The sequence below is a fragment of the Dipodomys merriami genome, unplaced genomic scaffold, assembly GCF_024711535.1.
Source record: "Dipodomys merriami isolate MVZ:Mamm:240054 unplaced genomic scaffold, mDipMer1.0.p SCAF_2, whole genome shotgun sequence".
Lineage (NCBI taxonomy): Eukaryota > Metazoa > Chordata > Mammalia > Rodentia > Heteromyidae > Dipodomys > Dipodomys merriami.
In genome coordinates this window covers 11,253,941-11,272,328 of record NW_027203381.1, presented here as the reverse complement: position 1 = coordinate 11,272,328, position 18,388 = coordinate 11,253,941, and the positions used below count along the sequence as shown (strand labels likewise).

The window sequence follows — 18,388 nt, the reverse complement described above, 5'->3', positions numbered from 1 at the left end:
TAAGGAATTTGATGCTCAGAGGGGAAGTGATTTACCTACCTTCCCAACTAAGAAGGTTCAAATTAGAACCTAAGAATCTGAAAGGCTAAAGGTACCCCGCAAAATCTGGAGCACATTTTGAGCATCAGTAAGATGTCACACGTAGGGAGCGTTACATATGGCCTCATGTGACAGGTTGCAGATAAAATTCAGGTGTACTGACTTACAATCCAGGCATTGTGGTTGGAGCCTATAGTCTCAACTACTCAGGAGGCAGAGATTAGGAGTGAGGCCAGCCAGGCTAAATGTTAACGAGGCTCCAATTCAATCAGTAAGTTGGGTAAGGCGGCCTATGCCTATGATCCCAGCTGTTTCGTAGGTACAAGTAGGAGGATCATGGTCTAAGATCAGCCCCACACCTGAAGACCCTACCTGAAAAATGACTAGCGCAAAAAGGCCCGGGACATGGCTCAAGTGGTATAGCATCTCTTTAGCAAGAGTGAGACACTGAACTCAAATCCTAGTACTTCCCCTTCCCATTGTAAAAAACAAGTGCACTAAGTATTGTGCAAAATTACCTTTGAGCTATGTGTATCAGAAAATTATGAAAAACAATTTCATGTTTATACTTGGGGTCACCCCTTAAATATCTCATTATTATAGATACCGATATTCCATGTCATTTCTGGTCCTAAGCCTGAAGATCCCTAGCCCGCAGCTGGTTTCTCATAGACAACCCGGTTACTGACAGCCACATACACGCTGAAACCTCTGAGTTTTTGTTATCATAACTTTTGGTTATCCATAAGAAGAGCTGCTGGGTATGTGAGCTTATTCCTGTAATCCCAGCACTTGAGGGTGAGGCAGGAGGAGGACTGAGAGGTTGAGGCCAGCCTGGACCACATAGTGAAATTCCAAAACAACAAAAAAGGAAACAATCAAGAAGGAGCATGAGAGAGAAAGAGAAAGGAAGGAAAAAAGAAGGAAGAAGAAAAGGAAGGAAGAAAGGAAGGAAAGAAGGAAGGGAGGAGGAAAGAAATTAAGAAAGAAAAAGGAAGGAAGGAAGGAAGGAAAGAAAGACGAGCATAAATAGAGCGGCTCGTAGAGGGGCTGTGGGGGAGCCTTTTCTGCGCTCCAGCTGGCTTCCTGCTTGTGCACTGAATGATTTTCTGTTTTCCATTCTAATTAGGACTCTGGACTCAGCCCCTTGCAACTTGTTCTCTTGTTCCCAGCTCGTTTCCTGCCAGTCTTCTTGGTGGCCCCCTCTTTTTGAACTTGAAGGCTGGTGGTCCATCTCCACACCCAGAGTGTGGCTCTGCTTAGCAACCCGGCTGGCAGGGTGGGGTTAGTATCACTGGGAAGAGAAGGAATGGCCTGGATCCATCGCTCCCTGACATACAGAGGAAGCCAGCATCAGCACTGGCTGCCCCATTTTCCCGCTCAGCACTTCCATTTAGACATCCCCACGAATTGGGTTCCTGCTATAAGGAATCTAACTTGATGCTTTTCAAAGGAAAATCTGGACAGCAGAGAATAAAGACATCCTCCAACCCTCCAGGGTTGCTTCCAAGTCGGGCTAAGCACCCTCATCCTTGCTTAGCAAGGGGAAATAAATTTCTCCCATAACATCCATCACCTTCACTGGTGTCAGTGTCAGAAGGCTGGGAAACTCACCATGCACTTGCTGATCATCAAGTTATAACTCAAGACGGAACCTTGCTTTCTCTAGCTGAGCATTCTGGGTAGTGTATTTGCCATTGGGAGATGTAGGTAAAGAAATCTGTGATCTTAGGCAACATACCATTTGTCTTTACTTCACAGGGCTGTGCATTTGGTTGATCATTCATTCAACTAATATTTAGTGAGAAGTAATTAAGTAAAAAACTAAAATGCTCTTATTAGTGAAAGCCTTACAGAACCCATGTAGTCCTTTAGAAATGGAAGTCTTTGATGCTTTTTTATATTTAATTAATTACTTAATTATTATTAAATGTGCTGGTACCCAGGCTTGAACTCAGGGCCTAGGTATTATCCCTTAGTATTTATTTTTTGTTGTTGTTGTTCAAGCTGGCACTCTACCATTTGAGTCACACCTCTACTTCTGGCTTTTCAATGATTCATCGAGATAGAGTCTGGTGGATTTTTGTGCCCAAGCTGGCTTGGAACCACAATCCTCAGAACTCCTCTGTCTCCAGAGTAACTAGAGTTACAGGAGTGAACAGTTGGCATCCAGCTTGTTATTAGTTTAAAAGACCAACATATTAGCTATTGGCATTGTTGGTCAAATATTTCTGACTTTTTATCCTCCAAGGAACTTCGGAACATTCCGTATTCTTGGCCCCCGTGTTGCTAGATGGGCTAGGCCATATCACTGTGAGTCCTGACCAATAAGTGGTACCTCACACTACCATGATGCTAAATGCTTTCAGTCTTTGAGAGTTTCACACATGTCACTTTCAGACTACAGCCTTGTCTCTTGTCATCTGAAGTCAATGGGGAACTTGTACATAATGGCTACTCCATTTGCCATAGTGAGGGAATCACAAAGCCCCAGGCAACTGATACGAGCATAGTACATGAACAAAAATGAAAAAAAAAGAAAGACTGTAGCTTTAAGACTTGCAGGTATTTTGCTGCTGCAGAAACACTTAGCTTATCCTGACTAGTAACTTGAGACTGCTCTCCTTTCTCCTAGTGGCTGGTTAAGGGCAAAGTCATTTCTGAAGATGTGTCAGAATTCAGCCACCAGAAAAACCCTTAAGGTCATACTCAGATACTTTTTCAACCACCTATAAGGAAGGTGTACTTATAGCTATCAATAATTTACTTTTTTTTCAGTGCTTAACAGTTTTTTTGTTTTGTTTTGTTTTGTTTTTGGTGCCAATCTTGGGGCTTGAGCTTAGGGCCTGCATACTGTCCTGAGATTTTTTTTTTTTTTTTTTTACTCTATCACTTGAGCCACAGCTCCACTTCCAGCTTTTTGGGGATTAATTGGAGATACATCTCAAGGACTGGCTTTGAAATGCAATCCTCGGATCTCAACCTCCTAAGTAGCTAAGACTATAGGCATGAGCCACTGGCGCCCTACTTACTCTTGAGAGAAATTTCAATGAAAAATAAACAGGAGATACTTTTATCCCTTAAATAGGGTTAGTTTTTGCTGGCTTAAAATGGTTCAGAATCCATTAAGATAGGTGCTGTTGATTGCTCAGCAGATAGGAAGCGGTTCCATGACACGTGGTTAATTTGACAGTACCTGTATTCTGCAGGTCAATCAGTCTGGCTGCAAGCTACTATGAATCAGAGTATGAATGGCAATGAGAAAAATAAAACCCAACACAAGCAGCTAGGCACTGGTGGCTCATGTGTGTAATCCTAGCTACACAGGAGGCTGAGAGCTGGGGATTGCAGTTTGAAGCCAGCTGGGGCAGGAAAAGTCTGTGAGATTTGTATTTCTGGTAAGCCAGCAAAAAGCTGGAAGTAGAACTACGGCTCCAGCTTTGAGTGAAAAAGCCAAGGGGAAGTGCTAAGCTATGAGTTCAAGCCCCAGTACCTGCACACACAAAAAGACATAAACAGAAGAGCAGCTGGGTGGTGCTTGGGATGGCACAGCAGTACCAGTGTAGGGTGGCTCCATTGTGGTACCTGTGCCAGTCTGAGTTACCCCATGGGAAAGACACTTTTGTCACTGTATGAGAGCATCCGCACCGCACCAGGCCACGCCCACAGAGACAGGCCATGCCCACAACACAGGCCACGCCCACAGCCTCAGACTACACCTGCCACATCAGGCCACACCTGCCAGGCCTCACCTCACCTCCAAGTGAAGCCTGTTCAGTTTCAGGCCAGACCTGGCAGAGCTGGGGTAGAGTGACAGGATCTGTGTAGGTTGTGACCTCTCCTAAGGAGCATGGAATGAAAGTAAGTGAAGTGGCCTTGATAAAATCATGTCACCAGTTTCCTGAAGGTCTGAAGAGTGGATTGAAAAGAGAATTTCCAGCATATGATCCATCCCTAGTTATGGCACAAAGCCACTCACTACCAAGATGGTCACTACCCAGTGGCTTGGGCAGGACTGCCTACTGCCACTGCCTGGAGGTGACAGGGTCCCCAGGGACGGACAGAGCTGGCTGGTGATAGTTGTGCAAAGAAATTGCAAGGAGAGCATCCAGTTGCCTTCTTTATCCCCTCTTCCTCCTCCCTTCTCCTATTCTTCTGCCTCTTCCTCCTCCTTCTCCTTCTCCTTTTCTTCTTCTTCCTCCTATGGAGACCTGGCTGACCTTGAACTCTTGATCCTCTTGCCTCTGCCTCCCAAGTGCTGGAATTACAGGCAGGCACTACCATACCCGGCTTCCACTTGTCTTTGAGGTGAAGCTCCTCTTAAATCCTTGCCAGGACCTTGGGGCATGGCACTTTCCCCATCATGAGAACGTCTCTTTGAGGACAAAGCTGACTCATTTCTTGGTGAATCTGGAACTCTTTTGGGGCCCAAGGAGTAGGAACCGACCCCACAGGAACTTCCTTCCACGGGAGAACAGAATAGATGCAGATAATGACCTCATTTCTCACAGGGCAGACCGTGTGTGAACCCACGTGTCTCGAACATGTGGGTCCCTGTGTGGGAACCGAGGACTTTTCACCACAGTGTTGTCTGAACCAGGCTGTAGTCCGGCAGGGACACATTCTTTCCACCTAGAGATGCGGGAGGGGCCAGGCAAGGGGCCGAAGGCCCCCGCCCCCCACGCTGCATTCCTGGGACATGATGGAGACCGGTTCCCACGGCTCTCCTAGGAGACCCATGATGGTTCTGTTTCTACAAACACAAGAGGAAACACAGCGGAATGCTTGCCTTGTAAAACAGCAAGCTCACCTACCACCCAGGCTGGGTTTAAGGAACAATGAGATGGGGAAGGGGAAATATCTCCAAATCAAATTCAGTTCTCCTTCCCTAAAGTCCACACCATACCCCAGGAACTTTTCCTCCCAGCCTAGGCAGGTGAGAAAGGTGGGCAGACTGGGGACCTCAAGGGAGGTGGTCACTCTTTTTCTTTCTTTCTCTCCCCACAGTGCAATGGTTGGACTTGGTACCACTGCTGTAACACCGCTGTTCATCTCTGTCTATGGAAAGTAAGTGGACCTGGGGTTTGTCCCTCCCCTTGTGACCCCTTTCTCAAAGCCCACAGATGATGTAGAGGAAAACTTCGGAAGTGAGCTGGGTATCCGTGGCTCACCCTGTAGTCCTAGCTACTCAGGAGGCTGAGATCTGAAGATTGTGATTCATGGCCGGTTGGGGCAGGAAAGTCTGTGAGACTCTTATCTCCAATTAACTACCAAAAAACCAGAAATGGTGCTGTGGCTAAAATGGTAGAGCACTAGCTTTAATCACTAGGGATAGGGACAGCACTCAGGCCCTAAGTTTAAGCCCCAGGACTGACACCAAAAATCAAACAAATAAAAAAACCCTTAAAATGAATTCTGCTATTCCCACACCTTCTTCTAATCTCAGTATATATTACAGACTTGCAATCCGTGCTCAAGCATTTTCCGTTCTAGTTCTTATACGCATGATGCTATGACCTGTAAATCTGTCAGTTTGAGGATTTATGCACCTTTTTTTATGGCTGGGCACCTAGATTGCGCCCATTTTTTTCATGATTATAAATGGCACCGCCATGATTGCCTTTGAACACACATGATTGTTTTGTTTCTCGGGGTTATTTCCTTGGGGACCTGTTTCTAAGTGGAATTATGGGGTCAAAGGCTAGGAGCAATCTTGTGGTGCTTGTTACACACTGCAATTGCCCTGGAAGGAATTTACAGCGCCCTCAGTGAGGGGTGGGTGTACACGCTTCTGCATAGACTGTGTTTGTCACCTTCATTTTTGTTGGTTTAAAAATCACCTTACAGCCTCACTAATCCATGGGGAGGTTAACTGTGTGGACTCCTCATGCCATCTTTGAAGAGATTTAGTATTCATTTTGTGTTAAAATATGTGTTCAATTTGGGAAATATTAGAAAGGATTATGACTAAAAGGGGGAATATTCATCCCAATCCTTTATCATTCAGGCATGGTAAATTCACTGTTACTATTTTGGTGTCTAATCTGATAGGTTTTTTTTTTTCTGTTCAGTTTTTTATACATGAAAGCAACACACACACACACACACACACACACACACACACACACACACACAAGCGCTTTAACATCTTTTTTATGTATGTTCCAGTACTGGGACTTGAACTTGGGGCCCTGAACTCTTCCTTAGCTTTTGCTCTCAAGGCTGCTGCTCTGCCCCTTGAGCCACACTCTATTTTTGGCTTTTTATTGGTTAGAGATAATTCCTTTAGTAATTGGAACTTTTCTTTTATGTTTGTGCTGATCCTGGGGCTTGAACTCAGGGTCTGAATGCTGTCTCTGAGCCAATTTTGCTCAAAGATGGTGTCTATCACCTGAGCTATGCTCTACTTTTGGCCTTTTGGTGATTAATTGGAAATAAGTGTCTTGTTTGGGCTGGCTTGGAACCCAAATCCTCAGATCTCAGCCTCCTGAGTAGTAGGCTTACAGGTACCCGGCTTTGGAGATTAAAAAAAAAAATAATTGGAGAGACTGGCTTTGAACTGAGAGCCTCAGATTTCCACTTCCTGAGTAGCTAGGATTATAGGGATGAGACTCTCATGCCTGGCTTAACATCTTTTAAAGATACTTTTGTGATATCTGCATTTCCCTGTTATTTTATTTAATAATTGCAGTGTCTACCTAACATTTCATTTCATGAATAAGCTGTAATTTATTCATCCCTTCTCTCATTGTTAAATGCTTAGATTATTTCCATATGCGCTCTCATAAATATTGGCCTGATGAATAGTTTCGTGGCAACCGTTCGTCTCCAGCTTCAGTGTTTCTTTAGAATACATGCTCTCCAGAGGCATTACCAGATCAAAGAGCATGAGTAATAATGATAAATGACTTTTTTCTTTTTAAAGGGAGACATCTGTGTTTGACATTTCTGTTACTGTCGGTCCTTAGTGCCTGCCTTTCCATTGTGAGCAGGTAAGACAGCCGCGTCAACCCCACCGCACCCCTCACCCTTACAGTCTGTCCTCACTTTCTTCTTTCTTGCTGCAGAACCTGTCACGGTTCCAGCTAGGTCTCCTGCAGGAGACCTGTAAGAGATGCACAGTTCCGCAGGATGATAGAATTAATTTGTGGCCACCCTCAACCCTTGATGACTTGAAGATATTAGGAAAATATTTTCTCCTTCACATCACTTACCTGCTCCCCCTCCCTGCCCTGTTCCCTCCCACCCCCCATTCTGAATGTCATTTCCTGAGGCTCTGCAGAACATTCTGGAAGAGCTCAGCATTGGGCCACCTTGATAACATAGCCTGGTATGGCTTCCCCTGTCATGCTGTTCCTCTGCCCAATTCTTTATTCCCTTCCCACGTGACTGTCCCACAGTCCGCCAGGATTTCCTTCTGTATTCAGACATTGCATTGCCTTGACCATATCCTGTAGAGAATAAGGTAATTAGGAAGGATTTGTTTTGGCCTACAGGTTCAGAGGGTTTGATCCATAGTTGCTTGGTTCCATGGGCTTAGGCAGAATATCATGGCAGTACAGCATAGGGTGGTAGAGACTATTCATCTCATGGTGGACAGGAAGTTAAGTGGAGGAAGGAGAGGATGTGGGACAAGATGTAGCCTCCAAGGATGTACTTCAGTGACCTAGTTCTCCATCTAGGCCCCACCTCCTAGAGTTTCCAGAACATTCCAGAATAGTTTCACCAACTGAGGACCAAATATTTCACCTGTGTTCCCATGGGGGCCACTGCATATTCAAACTGTTAATGCCTTCCTATTATATCATCCTTCCCTGTCCTTGGAATAAGTGTCCACTTTGTGTCCTATCTTGCCTCCTACAACTAATTTCTCTCCTACTTTGTCACTTAAGTCCAGTGTTTCACAGGTGACAAGGGACAGTCCCAAGCATGGTTTTATTGGGGGCTACATAGTAAGCTTCTGGGTGGGGCAGGCAAGGACCTTCAGCCCTACTTGTAGACAAGGAGACTCAAGCCAAGGATGCACAACTAGTGAATGGTCTCCCACCACACCCAGCTCTCCCTGTTCATCAGAGACCCCTTCCTCTCACAAAGCAAGGCCACCAGAGATGATGTCCACAAATGGGATGGCCACAGTTTATAAATATGCAGGAAACTCTCTGTGTCCTCTCTTCCTTAAAGAAGTAAACATGTCCTTGTCCTCCTTGGGGTCATGCTGTCCTTGGCATCTTTCATAGTCCCTGCTCTGCTCACCCTGGCTTATAAACTTCCTGTGTGTCTCCATCAGCAGCCAGGTAATGGGGTTCCTGTCCCTTGCCTGTTCCTTACTAGGGTGGAGACCTCCCAGGGACAGTGGCTTCAAATGCCATGCTGTTTGCATCCTGCCCATTGGCTTGTGAGAAAGTGGGTAGGAAGTCTGGATGAGAAAGTTTGATTGGGTTTTGCTTCCAAACCTCTGGATCTTGCAGCTCACTTGCCTTGGGAGATTTTTTTTTTTTAACTCATTTTGCCCATGGAAATGCTTCTCAGAGGAAGGGAGCACCCTCTTGTGGCTGAAATGTGTTTGTCTTGTTTTATTATGGATGGAGAGAGCTCAGTTTAAGGAAGAGTGGGGTTACTTCTTTGAAGTTACACAGCTGGGGGTGTGATTTGAACCCAGGATTAACCCCCTTCCCCTCAGTGAGTTCTGTATGCCAGTTCTTGTTTATAGCCTCCATAGGAATCATTGGTAGGATTTTCTTAGGGTTTATTCTCAATTCAGTAGTCAGAGTATCACAAATGAAAGTCAGACATATTAGTCATCAACTCAGATTCCCTCAGTGGCAGGCTGGCATTAGCTACCATCTTCCTGCTCGCTGACTCCAGACGATTATTTTACCTTCAAGACACCAAACACCTTCCACCTTTAGAACCCATGCACTTATTCCCCCAGCCTAGACTTTAAGCTTTCTTCAAGACTTTTCCCTCGCTGTTGTCAAATGAATATGCCAGTGTCACATTCCCAGAGCTGACGTTACATAAATAAGGTCTTCCCAGCATAAAACAGTCCACTCAGTGGTTCATGCCTATAATCCCAGCTGATGGAAAGTTAGAGACCAAGAGGATGGTGGTGGGAAGATTGAAGATCAAGCCCAGCCTGGGCAAAAAGTTAGCAAGGCCCCATCAATAAACAAGATAGGAATAGGCCGGGCGCTGGTGGCTCACGCCTGTAATCCTAGCTACTCAGGAGGCTGAGATCTGAGGATCGCGGTTCAAAGCCAGCCCGGGCAGGAGAGACCGTGAAACTCCTATCTCCAATAAACCACCAGAAAACCGGAAGTGGCGCTGTAGCTCAAGTGGTAGAGCGCTAGCCTTGAGCTGAAGAGCTGAGGGACAGCGCCCAGGCCCAGAGTTCAAGCCCCACGACCGACCAAAAAAAAAAACAACAAGATAGGAATAGTGGTGCATACCTGTAAGTTCAGAGATGTGAAAGGCATAGGTAGAAAGACTGAGGTGGCAAGGCTAGCAAAAGCTTGAGACTCTTTCGAAAAATAAAGCAAAATGGACTGGGGCTGTGATGCAATTGGTACAGAACCTGTTTATCATATACAAAGGCCTGAGTTTAAACCCTTGTCCCACCAAAAAGAGTGGAGAGGAGGAGGAGGAGGAGGGGGAGGGATAGGGGAGGAAGAACAAGAGGAAGAAGAGGAGGAGGACAAGGAGGAGTCAGAGGAGAAGTAAAAGAAAAAGAGACCAGCCCAGAATTGTGCCTAGCACCTAAGTATTCAGTCTATATTTGTGCATGAGCAAAGCATGTGGTAAGTGAATGATTAAAGGAAGGAAGGAATGACTATACCACAAGCCTAGCTGGGGCAGCCCATACCCTTCCACATGCTGTGAGCGGCGAGGCTTTCTGGGTGGGTCTAGGTGACTGAGGGGGACGCTTACTCATGCCTAGTCCCATGATTCTGACCATGGATGCACCTAGAGTCCTGCCTTAGGCCCAAGAACTCAGAGTCTCTGGGACTGGAGCCCAGGCAGCTGGCTTCTGTAAGAGCTCCCGTGGGTCCTACTAGGCAGCCAGTAGAAAGAACTACTGCTACTCCTCAAGAATGTTTCCCGCCTCTGGTCATCTCTGCGCAGTAGGAGAGGACTCTGAGTCTAGAAAACGTTGTCCAGACACTTTACCAACCTCACCCCTGGGTCTCCTACCCAGCAATTCCAGTTCTGTGGGTCTGGGTGTAACCTGGACATCTCTTGCGACAGGGCCTATAGTTATAGGCACTTATCCAACTTGGGCATCCAGATCGTCAGGAGGCCTGGTTGCCAGGCAGAAGCTCAGTTCCTTGCCAGCTTTCTCCTATTCAATAGGTCTAAGGTTTCCATATGAGGAACATGAATGTGAGTTATTTTATTTTTACACTTGTTTATTTGCGTGCCAGTACTAAGCTTTGAACTCAGGATCTCAAGCCATTTGCTTGGCTTTTTTCCTCAAGACAGATGCTCTACCCCTTGAACCACAGCTCCACTTCCGGCTTTGTGCTGGTTGTTTGGAGAAAGAGTCTCACAGACTTCTTGGCCCAGGTTGGCTTTGAATTTCGATGCTCAAATCTCAGCCCCCTGAGTGGCTAGGATCCGGGTGTGAGCCAGCAGCACCTGGTAGAATCTGAGATCTTCACACACTCTCAGGTGATGCGGCTATGGTGTCAGGGACCCAGGCCTGGACAGCACGGACACTCTGCTTTGGTGTGCTCTCAGGGCCTGGCCTGGGCCTCTCAAAACTTCTCTTTGCTCCCAGGACAGGTTCCATGTTCTCATAACTCTCATGTTTGAGCCACTAGCAATGATGATCAGTAAGACAAAGTCATCTCTCTTCCTTAGGATCTGGAATGGAGGAGCCTGAGCGAATTTTGTGGAAACACCCACACCTTGGTGACCCAAGGTGGTCTCTGTGCGGGGGTCGGTCATTACTGAGGAAATACACAAATACGCCCCACAGCTACCTTTGGATTTGCTGGTAACCCCAGTGGGCAGCTCAGGAATCTCCTCCCAGGTCCAGATCTAGTGGAACCTTCTGCCTGATATTTTTGAGTGTATGTGTGTGTTTTATTTTTTAGTGACAATGAGACTGTCTTGAAACACTTCACGCAGCTGTACTGCCAGCGTGGGCCGTTCCTTGTGGGACCCTTCCCACGCATTTTCACACACCAACGTAACCAGGCAAACATTCTCAAAAGCAAGGTATGGATCCCCGAGCCTTCCAGTAACTCGGGCATGGATCTGGCTGGGATTAGCGCTGGCCTAGTTCTTCCAAGCGGAGTCTAGACACCAGGTACTTCATTGTGCTGCAGTGTGCAAGTGTTAAAGAAGGACTTAGCTTCTCCACAGAGTCTGAGTCTCCTCACCAAGCTGAAGGATCAGGAATCCCCTTGCAGTACTAGAGCACAGTCCTGCCCTGGCCCTGGGCTAGGCCCTGCCTTTGTTGTCTAGGTTCTGGGTACAGAGATGAAGCCCTGGTCCTTTCATCTAGGACGTAACTAGGAAGAATGGAGCATCTACTGGGCCAAGTGACTTTCATAGGTCAGTGTTTACATAGGGCCCTGGAAATGCTGTCAATTGTAGATGACAGCAGAGATCCATAGAAGAGCCATTTCACAGTGTCTGGGGGCCCCAGGAGAAGATGAGTGTGAACAAAGGGGAAAGCTAAGATGAGGAGGGCTGCGCGCTGCTGGCTCACACCTGTAATCCTAGCTACTCAGGAGACTGAGATCTGAGGATCACGGTTCAAAGCCAGCCCAGGCAGGAAAGTCCATGAGACTCTGATCTCCAATGAACCACCAGAAAACCAAAAGTGGCGCTGTGGCTCAGCGTGGTAGAACACTATGAGCGCAAGTGCCCAGGCTCTGAGATCAATCCCCATGAATAATGACACCACCACCACCAACAAAACCGGGCCAGTGTTAGGAAGGACACATGCCAAGCTGAGCTGGATAAACCACAGAGATGTGTTGGTCCGTGTTGTGCTGGGTACTCAAACCATTAGAAGCTAGAAAATAAGCAGGCACAGTCCACACTGGAAGAAGCAGGGCATAGCTCCATGAGCTAGGAGCGTGGTAAGGCTGGAAGACAGGATATCATGTGTCATGACCACAGGACTATAGAGGCCAATGATTATGGTCTCCTCTTTAGGGTCTCCCATATTTCTCTTCCTCACCTTTCCTAGCCCATGATAACTGTGGAGCTGAACACTCCAGCCACCTTTGCTCAGTGATCTGAAGTCCTAGAAACGACACCACACAAATGAGTTTGTACAACAACAACAAAATTGTAGCCAGAAGCCGGTGGCTCATGCCTGTCATCCTAGCTACTCAGGAAGCTGAGATCTTAGGATCACGGTTCAAAGCCAGCCCGGGCAGGAAAGTTCTTGAAACTCTTATCTCCAATAAACCACCAGAAAATCAGAAGTGGCGCTGTGAGCCCCGCCCTGGGCTCTGTCACCCCAAGTCATGCGTCCCTCCCTCCTTGAGCCACACAGCAAAGTACTCACTGACTTTGAGAGAAGCCCTCAGCACCAGATTGTATCTTTATGGACTTCAAGAGTGGATGTTTTAGGACTGCATGTTCTACACATGCATTTTATAGAGCAGGGTGGCACACTGCGAGACTTGAACATAGCGTGCCTCTTTCCCTGCGGTTCTCTCTCTTCTTGGGACACTGTGTGCTGACCTTCATCCTGGGACTGGGCCCGATGCTGTGCATCCGGCAGCTTTGGCAGGAGCTGAGGAGCGGCCTGTGCAGCCCAGCGCCTGCTGCACCCTGAACGCGCTGCTGTGGACGCTCTGCCTCAAAGCTGCAGGTGGGATGGACTTTCGCAGATGGGACCCGGCAAAGCGGCCTCCTACACACAGAGAGCACTTGGGCTTCTGAGAAGGGGGTGGATGTGGTTTTGTGAGTGGTTCATACCAGTCCTCTGTGGTTTAGTATTAAAAAAAGAGAATTCTATGATTGTGTGTGTGTGTGTGTGTGTGTGTGTGTGTGTGTGTGTGTGCGCGCGCGCGCGCCAGTCCCGGGGCTTGAACTCAGGGACTAGGCATTGTCCATGAGGTTTTTTGCTCACAACTAGTACTCTACCACTTAAACCACCCTTCCTTCCTTCCTTCCTTCCTTCCTTCCTTCCTTCCTTCCTTCCTTCCTTCTTTCATTCCTTCCTTTCTCCCTCCCTCCCTTCCTGCCTTCCTGTCTCCCTCCCTCCCTCCCTCCCTCCCTCTCTCCCTCCCTCCCTCTCTCCCTCCCTCCCTCTCTCCCTTCCTTCCTTCCTTCCTTCCTTCCTTCCTTCCTTCCTTCCTTCCTTCCTTCCTTCCTTCCTTCCCCACCCTCTCTCTCCCTTGATTATGGCATTTGAACTCAGGGCCTGGTCACTGTCCCTCAGCTTTTTATCAGCTGGTACTCTACCACTTGATCCACACATCCACTTTTGGCCAGTTAATGGGAATTATTTGCTAATTAATTGAATTAATCACTAATTAATTGGAGTCTCACAGACTTTTCCTGCAGGGCTGGATTTGGACATTGATTCTCAGATCTCAGCCTCCTAAATGGCTGTGAGCCACGGCACCTGGCTGGCTTTTATTTTCTACATGATCTTACTGTTAAAATCAATGAAAATGGAAGCCAGGTTTGTGGAATCTTGATGCAGGCAATACTTGACAACACTGTTAAGTGACCCCCAACCTTACTTGATTGATAAACATAAGCAAAACTTAACTTGAACCCACACACTAGTGGCTTATACTGGTCCTAGCTACTCAGGAGGCTGAGACCTAATGATCCTGGTTCAAAATTAGCCTAGGCAAGAATGTCCATGAGACTTATCTCTAGTTACTAGTTAACCATCTAAAAGCTGGACATGGAGCTGTGGCTCAACTGGTAGAGTGCTAGCCTTGAGAAAATTGCTCAGGGACAGCACCCAGGCCCTGAGTTCAAGCCCCAGGACTCACACCCACATACACAGACACACAACAACTCAACAACAGTAACCAAAACCCTTGCGCTATTCCTTTTTTAAAATTCTTTTATTATTATTTTAATTTTTATTGTTAGTATAGAGGTGATGTAGAGAGGAGTTGGTTGCCATTCCACAAGTCAGGTAATGAATACTTTTCTTTTTGGACAATGTCACCCCTTCCTTTGCTTTCTCTCAGTCCCCCCTCCCCCGCACCCCAACCCACAAGTTGTGTAGTTCATGTCTGCTGAGCACCATTGCTAAATTTGTTCACCCTTTGTTCTCCATATCTGTGCCTTCCCCACCTCAAACTTGAGCTATTTCTTGTAAATGCTTGTATTAAAAACAGAACTCTAGCTCAACCAATCAGGGTCAACCAGGGAATTTGCAAAAGAGGAATTGCCCAATGGGAGAGACCAAGTAAACAGCAGTGAGATTTGTAACCATTCACACACAGTTGCTTGGATTTTCTGGGCCTGTCCTCTGGAGGCCTCCACCTAGTGTTGCTGTGGTAGATCTCCTAGGTCACATCTCATCTGAAGCTGGCAGGCTCGTTATATGCACAAATACATTCTATAAAAAAGACTTATTGTGCCTCAGTTTACCTTTATCCCATGGGAAATGAACAAATGGAGTAAGTGTGTTGTGATTCAGATTAGCAAGCTCACTTCGGTTCTCGTGTTTGCTGTTCTCATTAATGTCACTGTATGCCACTTTCTACAACACAATTACTTCTGTGTGTAGCTCTCCCCTGGGACCTCCTGGGGGAGGCGGGCGCATTCATGCCTGACTCATGGCATTTGTCACCCCAAGCTCTGCAAACGTTTTCTTGTTTACATTGTGTTTCCTGTCACAGGGGGAATCATGTCTCTTCCAAAAAGAAATCTTAAGCCTCAGTACTGCAAAATGAAACCTTATTTGGAGATGGAGTCTTGATAGGGGTTCTTCAGCTAAACGAGGTCACCGGGGGCCTGAGGCTCTACTTTGATGACCCATGAATGCAGAGGGAAGATGACAGGAAGACACAGGGAGAAGATGACCATCTTCACACCCCAAACCACTAAGGATTGCTGGAAAATACCCAAAGCTAGGAGAAACAAGGAGGATATCTCCTCAAGAAAGCATAGGTCCCACTGGACATCAGGCCTTAGGTACTGTGAGAGAAACACGTTTCTGTTGTTATCAACTGCCTAGGATGTGATACTTTATGACAGCATCCCTAGGAAATTATAGTGGTCACATTCATCCACAGGGGATATGGTCCAAGACCTTCGGCCGATACCTGAAACTGCACATAGTATGTATATGTCTATGTGTATATGATAAACGATGTATCCTTATTCCCTTCACAGACATATCTATGACAAAGTCTAATTTGTAAACTAGAACCAGTAAGAAATAAGCAACAATGGCTAATGTTAGAATAATTAGAACCTTATACAGTTAAAGTTACACTTTCTGACTTCTCTTCAGTACATCCAATTGCCAGTAATTGCTTGCCTTGTCCATTATTAAGTGCAATCAGGGTTACTTGTCCACAAGCGTTGGGAACAGCCATGCTTAAGCTGATGCCCAAGGCAGTTACTAAGTGACAAATGGGCAGGCAGCTAATGTGTTCAGCTGGACCACACAGTGAGTCACATCCTGGGCGGGAGGACTCAAGTTTTCATTATGCTACTCAGAGTTGGACAGAGTTTAAACCTTTTGAATTGTTTATTTCTGGAAAATTCCATTCACTACTTTCAGACAGTAGTTGACTACAAATAACTTGAAATGGTAAGAGGCAAAATGGTAGGTGAAAAGAGACTGCTGTAATATACACTCTCCAGATAAAGTTGACAGACAATGGATCTCAGGGGGTAGCTTCTGTCTCAGGCCCCTCAAGTTCCAGCAATGGATCTAGAGGCAGGAAGAAGACACTTGCAAGAGCCTGGGTACCCCAGTTCCCACATGTGAGATGTTCCCACAAACCATCCATAATTATGAATGTCCAATGCTGCTTACTATACAGCTCTCGGTTTGCTTCATGGTGGAAGTTTGTATTGGTTAACAGAGCCTGAAGTGCTTATTAGCAGAGAAAGGGTATATGCTGTGTTGTTGTTCAGTAGATCTACGGGGAAGACCGTTGTTAGTTGTGGGCTGAGCTGATCAAATCATCCAACCAGACAACTGACAGCTCACCTTGGCCTTTTCCAGCCAGTGGAGGGAATAAGTTCTGTCTCCTTGAGGTCTGGTCTGCTCTGTTGAAAGGATCTGACAGAGGGAGGAGCCTTACTAGGCGGGCGGGTTCAGTCTGTCTTGTTAATAAACCCTTCAAGTTGGCTTTGAGGCAATTGTGAAGTTCATGCAGTTCCCTGGGCCCCCTCTAGTGGCCAAAAGAGTCCCTTACGCCTCTAAATTAATTAGACCTCCAGGGAGCTATTGAGGGTAAGTGGCACTGATTGGGTTAACTACAAATGTGGTGGACTCTGAGCCATCTGCCCAGAGTCTGATTCTGCAGCCCGTGCACCAAATGCTTCTGGTTAGGAGGCTGGACGCTTGGGATCTGGGAAAATAGATTTTGAATGGCTACCATACCTTGGCAAGTTAAAAAAAGTAATAATAGCCAGGTGCTAGTGGCTATGCCTTTAATCCTAGCTAGGATTTCAGGAAGCTGAGATCTGAGGATCACAGTTCAAAGCCAGCCAGGGCAGGAAAGTCCATGAGGCTCTAATCTCCAGTCAACCACCAGAAAACTGGAAGCGGTGCTGTGGCTCAAGTGGTAGAACACTAGCCTTGAGTTGAATGAAGAGCTGACGGACACAGGCCCAGAGTTCAAACCCCACGACTGACCAAAAAAAAATAGTAAGAACAACTCTCCTGATTTCTTAAAAAAAAATAAAGGTGGGAGTGCAGAAGTCCAATTTTCTTCTACATGGCTTCAGTCTGGAAGCCTAAACTTCCTAGAGTGTGTGTGGTCCTCAATTAGATCCTGAAACATTGTAAAGGATGAGACAATTGGAAATTTGAACAGTGATACAGGTACTTCACGATGTGAAGAAGGTACATTTTTCATGCAATAAGGTTATTGAGGTCATCTATATTTTAGGAATGCTTATCTCTTAGATTAAAGGTTTGAGATCTCACAAAGCCATTGTCTCAACTAAACACAAGTTAACAGTTGTTAACCTGTGTTAACATTTGTTTAAGGTAAAAAAAATAAAACATGTAAACACAATTGTAGTTCCCCTGAATCCCATTTCCTTTCACTGATGTTTTTATTTTATTTTCCTACCAGTATGCATGTGTCTGCAAATGGTATATAAGGCTTTTTGCAAAGTTCTATATAATTGGGTCCACTCCCAAACTATCCTTTCACACATATTGTCCCCATTAAACATTGTTCTGACCCCATTAACTGTCAATGCTAATGTTTCTCTATTGTGTGCATGTGTATCATTAACCCTTATCCACTCACTGATTAATAGACATTTTGTTTGTCTCCAGTTTTGCATGTCTACAGGCATGGCTATAGCAGACTTCTTGTGCATGTTTCTCATGGAGATTAGTGGTTCTCCACCATTTATATGCAGGAGAGAAATGGTGCAGGTACTGCTGGACATATTTCTGAAGTGCTTTTTACTGATTTACACCTCTCTTACTCTACCAGTGTAGAAACTATTACTTAGTATCTCGACACTCAACACTACCAACCTGTTAATTTACTGTCTTCTTGACACTCTGTCAGGAAGTATACAATTATTTCAGCTTGGAGGTCTCTGTGTAAAATGTGTCTGGTCTTTCTTTCCTCCCCCCCTTCTACCTCCCTTCTGCCTCCCTCTCTTCCCTCTTTCCTTTCTTTCTTCCTTCCTCCCTCCCTCCCTCCCTCTCTCCCTCCCTCCCTCCCTCCCTCCCTCTCTTCCCTCTTTCCTTTCTTCCTTCTTCCCTCCCTCCCTCCCTTCCTTCTTTCCTTTCTTCCTTCTTCCCTCCCTCCCTCCTTCCCTCCCTCTTTCCCTCCTTCCCTTCCTTCCTTCCTTCCCTCTTTCATTTCTTCCTCCCTCCCTCCCTCTCTTCTTCCTTCCCTCCCTCCCTCCTTTCTTCCCTCCTTCCCTCCCTCCCTCCCTTCCTATCTTCCTTTCTTCTTTCCTTCCTTCCTTCCTTCCTTCCCTTTCCTCCTTTCCCTCCTTCCTTCCCTCTCTCCTTGCCTCCATATCTCCTCCCTCCCTCCCTCTCCTTCCCTCCTCTCCCTCAGTCTTTCTTTTCTTTCCTTTTCCTTCCCTCTCTCTTCCCCTTCCTCCTTCCCTCTTTTTCTTCCTCCTTCTCTTCCCTTTCTTTCTTTCTTTCTTCCTTCCTTCCTTTCAGATCCCTCCTCCATCTCTCTCTTTTTTT

At 46.3% G+C, this 18,388-nt stretch overlaps 1 long non-coding RNA gene across 3 annotated transcripts; it reads left to right on the top strand.

Annotated features, from left to right (window-relative positions):
* The first annotated feature begins 4,872 nt into the window (after positions 1 to 4,872).
* On the top strand, positions 4,873 to 12,756 carry LOC138831958 (uncharacterized). Of its 3 annotated transcripts, XR_011373469.1 has the most exons (6): positions 4,873 to 4,975; positions 5,047 to 5,106; positions 6,965 to 7,031; positions 10,900 to 11,035; positions 11,136 to 11,259; positions 12,242 to 12,756. It is a non-coding gene; the product is annotated as an uncharacterized lncRNA (long non-coding RNA). The 3 variants fall into 3 exon arrangements; XR_011373467.1 differs by having other exon boundaries at positions 4,873 to 5,106; XR_011373468.1 differs by lacking the exon at positions 10,900 to 11,035 and having other exon boundaries at positions 4,873 to 5,106.
* Positions 12,757 to 18,388: the final 5,632 nt, after the last annotated feature.